Source organism: Lutra lutra, chromosome 4, assembly GCF_902655055.1.
Source record: "Lutra lutra chromosome 4, mLutLut1.2, whole genome shotgun sequence".
Taxonomy (NCBI): domain Eukaryota; kingdom Metazoa; phylum Chordata; class Mammalia; order Carnivora; family Mustelidae; genus Lutra; species Lutra lutra.
The window spans coordinates 31,715,396-31,721,042 of NC_062281.1; the positions used below are offsets into that span (position 1 = coordinate 31,715,396).

The following is a 5,647-nucleotide window of genomic DNA, read 5'->3' on the forward strand; positions in this document are numbered from 1 at the left end:
ACTTGTCTAGTAAGACATATAATATTGATATCAATATGCAGTAGTGGTTCTCAAATATTAGCGTGCATCAGAAACACCTGAAAACTTCATTACAACACAAATTGATGGGGCTCCACTCCCAAAGTTTCTGATTCAGTAGGTCTAGGGTGGGACCTTAAAACTTGCATTTTGGTCAACTTCTCAGATGATACTGATGTGTTCCAGTGACCACACTTTGAGAAACACTGCTCTAAGAATTACTTTGCTCCATGAATATTCTGTAAATATTTTTGAGAGCATGTGGTTCCTTTTTTCATTTCTTACAAATTTTTAGAGAAGAGAAAATGGCCCTATAATGATCATCTTGCTACTTCTATTTGTAGTCTTTGGTCTCTACATCTTTCTATGCCATTCATTACTTCTAGTAATGATCAAATTAATAAACAACATTTTTGAAGGCTTATGTATCAAACCACTATGTAGTAGATAATTTCATAATAAAATCTGTCAATATGTAATATTGTTACCACTTTACATATATTAAAACAAAGTCACTCTACAGTAAGAATTGGAGCCAAGACTGCCTGACCAGACCAAAGGTCTGACACTAGATTGAGGTTTTACTCTCTGCCTACTATTTCCTTTGAGATAATAAATTTGTAGAGATCAGTGATGCATTATTCTAGTGTTTGTTATACAACTTAGTTGAACAGAGATAATCAGTATATTTCCAGAATATAGTATTTGATGAGTTTCTCAGACAAAATTATTCCACTGTGTCGTCTCTAACAAATGACCTACTTCCTTTTTGGTTAATGCTCTATTTTATCAGTAGTTGAGCTCTTGGTGAAGGCATACATTAGGCATTTTCATGTCCTCATCAGTAAGCACATTTTCTGCCACATAGTAGACATATAAGAGTCATTGATTGAACTGAACTAGGATTGTCTCACATTTTATGTTCTAAATGCCAAAGCTTATCACATAATATCAGCAGTGATTAGGTTTAAACACTCTTAGCAGGATGCAAATGATTTTCTGAAAAAGACTAACCAAATTCACAATTTTATATAGGATGTATGTTTTTAATCACTTCTTGGATCCCAATCAATCAATAACACCATTTCCTGGAATAATACAGCAAAATAAAAAACAGATACTAAAAAGTAATATAATAGGACTCTAATTCTTTTTCAGCTTGTTTTATGCCCCGATTCTGAGGAAAATTTATTCTTAAGCATTAAATAAGGAAAAACCCTTTTTTTCTTTTATACAAAGTTTGTTCTCCCCGCTTTTATCTGAAGAGCAATCACCATCCTTTTCTTTTTAAGTTACAAAGTTATATTACTCATATATTATGCTGATAATATTTCTAGCAATGAAAAATAGAAAATTCTCTTCATATCCCCCTTTCCAAAGTGCCTGCCTGCCTGAGAAAGTAGTAAATTGGAAGTCACTAGAACAAAATTAAAATCATTAAAACCCAGATGTTGAAATGTATGGCCAAACTCCAGGGCAAAAAATACATATATAAATATACTGGTGTGTATGTGTGTGTGTGTGTGTGTGTGTGTGTGTAGGGCCATTGCTGCCAAAGGAAATCAACTTAAAAACTGGTGTTGACAGGGGACCAGCCATGCGAGATCATAGGAAGCAAGAAAGCACATGATTAAGATATTTGATCTATGACATATGAAAGTTAAGTCAAGATGATATGAACTAAGTCATGGCACAGTCTGAAAAACCATGAAACCAAGGGTAAAAACAAAAGGATCACACAGCTAAAGGGCCCAAAGCAGCAGATAAGCCATGACATGCTCTTGAAGCAAAATGACATCTACCACTGGTGAGGGTCTAAGGGGTCATCTTGTCAAGAACTACCACATTTAAATATAAATAACCTTTGCCAATATATAAACATTCTATAATGTTCTATGTATATATACATATGTAAATAAAGATGGTTTTCCTTTTTTTGTTGTTTAACCTCTGACTTTAACACACGCACATGCCTGAAAAATTGTAAGTACACACACACACAAAAAAAAAAACTTACTCTGTGCTTGGAACCTGAAGATTCCTGCAGTCATTTGGCTAAAGTATAATAAAGATCAAACTCTAGACTCAAAGGAAAATGACAAAAATTAATAACCCGAGCAAATACTAATCAAAGTACAGAAAAAATTCTGTCTCTAAAAGACGCAGAGCTTGGGTCTTAGCTGAATTACAAACCCAAGTTTGAAGCCAATATTTCCAGATTCTTTGCCCCCAAGCACAATATTACAGGATGAATCTAAAAAAATATGATAAGAGCAATCAGTTTTCAATGTGCAGTAAGGTGAATATAGTCACTTACCTGAGTGTTAATAGTGCTACTGAGATTTTTAAAATACTATGCCTAGCCTTTTACCCAGGATCTACTATAAAACATAATTGTTTCCAGAATCCAGAAACAAATCTAATGTTTGTCAAAATTTTGGCTGTGGTTAAGATTTAACTTGCATGTAAATTAAATAGAAAGGATGGGTGAAGAAAGAAGGACATATTTCTGTCTCTATGTTTAGGTGCAACTGATATTACATAAAGTAACATCTTAAATTGTGTTAATCAAACTTTAAACAAGTATTATAAAAAATAAAGGATTTAGAATTAATCAGACTTGAATGTATTAAAATTTTTGTTATCCATTATTAGCTGTGTCACCTTTGGCAAGTTTCTCACCCTCTCTGGACTTTGACTTCCTAACCTTTAAATAGGATGACTATAAAACATAACGATGAAATAACAAATATAAAGTGTTCAGTTCAATGTTTATGATTTAAGAGATTCCCAATAAACTGTGCCCAGGGTGATGTTATCATGCAGCCAATAAAATATGTTTCTGGGCACTTTGTTTGGGACCCCTTTCTGAGATCTAGGGAGAAACCCTGGAATTATGTGATTTTGTGGTGTATGTCAACTTAATTTTTAACATTTTGATATGTTAATCTTATTTTAAATTTAATTTTAATGCCTGGCTTTAACTTCATAATATTGTACATATAGATGACCCTTGAACAACACAGGAGTTAGAGGCACCAACCCTCCATGTAGTAGGAAATCTGCATTTAACTTTCAACTTCCCCAAAACTTAACTGCTAATAGCCTACTGGTGACCAGAAGTCTTACCAATAACATCAACAGTTGATTCGCACATATTTTGTATGTTGTATGTATTATATACTGTATTCTTACAATAAAGTGAGCTAGGGAAAAAATGTTAAGAAAATTATAAGGAAGAGAAGATATATTTATCATCTTGTATTTATAAAAGCAATCTGTGTATTAGTGGACCCTAACAATTCAACCCATGTTGTTCAAGAGTGAACCATATTCTTAGCATCCTAAATTGACATTTAGTTCCCACAAACCTTTATCTACCTTCAATCCTTGCCTATAATTATTAGTCATTACCAATAAGAATCAGTAACACTAAAATTCAGTATAATTTGTTTTTCCTAGCTTAAAATAATGAAAGTTTAATTTTAAAGAACAAAATTATGGAATCTGAGCTTACAATTAGGAATGTAAAACTAGTTTTGCTTTTTAAAAACTGATTTACCAAAATAAATAAATAAATAGATAAATAAATAAATAATGATTTGCCATCAACAATGGGTCTTCATTTTGAAGATAAAAATTCATTGCTTACAGGAAGTTAGAAGTTTCTTTCAAGTTTTCTGTTTCAAATAGGCAGTTGTTTAATTCATTTGAGCCAGGTGCAGTTTTCAAAATGTTAGTGAACTATGAAAACCTCTGTGTATTGGGTGAAGATAGAAGCCCAAATTGTTTTAACCCTATGAGATGGAGAACAGACCATTGGGAGGAAAGAGACTGAGTTTAAATGACATTGGCTCTAACCCAAAGTTGTCAAACCAGGTATGATGTTTACAGTGGCCATCCACCCAGAGTCATAATGTCCAGATCAAAAATTCAAGAATGAACACGAGTCCAATTGTTCATATACAATTCTTTCGAATATACAAGAGTAAGTTTAGAGAGTGAGTGCCAGCATGTTTGTAGAAGAGAGAAATAAACAATGTGGGAAAAGCTCTTTCTACTGGATGATCCAATGCCTCAGAGTGGCAGGTGGAAGGAATGAATCTGTCCTCACATAATGTCCAGTCCCATGAGCCTCTGATTTGGGGAGTTTCTGAAACCTAAGTATCTCAAGACACAAAACAAACAGCCTAATCTGGTGTCACCAAAAGAAACACCTATTCTCCAGTCCTGGAGGGAAAACTGCCTTTGTGGGATTTATTGCATAAATATACTGTATATTGTATTGCATGCTTGGTCTAAGGAATTTCTTGAATTACTTTTCATTGTAAATGATTTTGCTTTACAGCCTGGTTTAAGAAATGAATCTTAATTTAAAAAGTAATTCTATACCCTAAGATAAGATCATTCCCATCAAGATTCTATAATAGAAATAGGAAGAAATCAAGTATATGTTAGCTAATCTAAATTACCAGGTCCTAATATTCAGATATATAAAGATAACGTGCTTCCATAGTTTTCTATAAATCAACTCAAACCCCTATCCTACCTGATTTTAGTCGATTCTAAAATTAGCCGTTTCAAATTTAAACTAGTCATCTAAGAGTTTCCTTTCTGTTTTGCCCAGGTTTCTGAGTGATTTTTTTTTTTAAGATTGTATTCATTTATTTGACAGAGAGAGAGATCACAAGTAGGCAGAGAGGCAGGCATAGAGAGGGGGGGAAGCAGGCTCCCTGCTGAGCAGAGAGCCTGATGTGGGGCAGGATCCCAGGACCCTGAGATCATCACCTGAATCAAAGGCAGAGGTTTAACCCACTGAGTCACCCAGGTGCCCCAGGTTTCTGGGTTTTTACCCAAGTTTGTAGGGATTAGCATGACTCATTTATATCTTAGACACTTACACCCAGCGTTCACTCTGATGTACTTTTTTTTTTCTATTTTCTCCCTAAGCCCAACTTGAAGGATTTTTGTCAAGACTAAGAAAAATGAGTGCTTGCTTTGGCAGCACATGTACTAAAATTAGAATGATACAGAGATTAGCATGGACCCTGTGCAAGGTGACATATAAATTCATGAAGTATCCTGTATTTAAAGAAAAAAAATGTAACCTTTTTTTTTTTGGCATGAACTTTATGCTTTGAACTTTTCTGCTTCTGAAAAATATTAAAACCCAGCTCTTGTAGTTCAAAATTCTAAGCTTAATATTATCAACCTTGTCTTGAACTTCAGATATCTATTTTAAAATGCAAAAGCTAAGCATTCATTTCTTTCATTCTATGTTTCTGCAATAACATCACTACCATGATGTTATTAATAAGCCCAAGATGATTTAATTGCTAGAGCAAGGAGAAATAGTGCTATTCTGAGTGGGGAAACATACCAACTATGTGACAAAATATCTCAACATTTCATCAAGAAAAAAACTACTTGAGGAAGTATATTATCTCCTAAGTGCTGAACAAAGGGGGAAAGGGGGAACTTTGCTAACTGAAGAAATTGCCTACAAATTTCTTAATTGGACTTCTTCCAGAAAGCCCTTGGAGGGTATTAAGTAGGACTCAAAACTATGGTAGTAGCAGAATTCTCTGGTGTGGCAATGAAAACTGTGGGTGAATCTTACTGGATAGTT

General features: G+C 33.9%; 1 non-coding gene across 1 annotated transcript; it reads left to right on the forward strand.

The window, feature by feature from the left end:
• Positions 1–5,007: 5,007 nt before the first annotated feature.
• LOC125099500 (U6 spliceosomal RNA) lies at positions 5,008–5,110 on the forward strand. Its single transcript, XR_007127223.1, has one exon. It is a non-coding gene; the product is annotated as a U6 spliceosomal RNA (small nuclear RNA).
• The last annotated feature ends 537 nt before the right edge of the window (positions 5,111–5,647 follow it).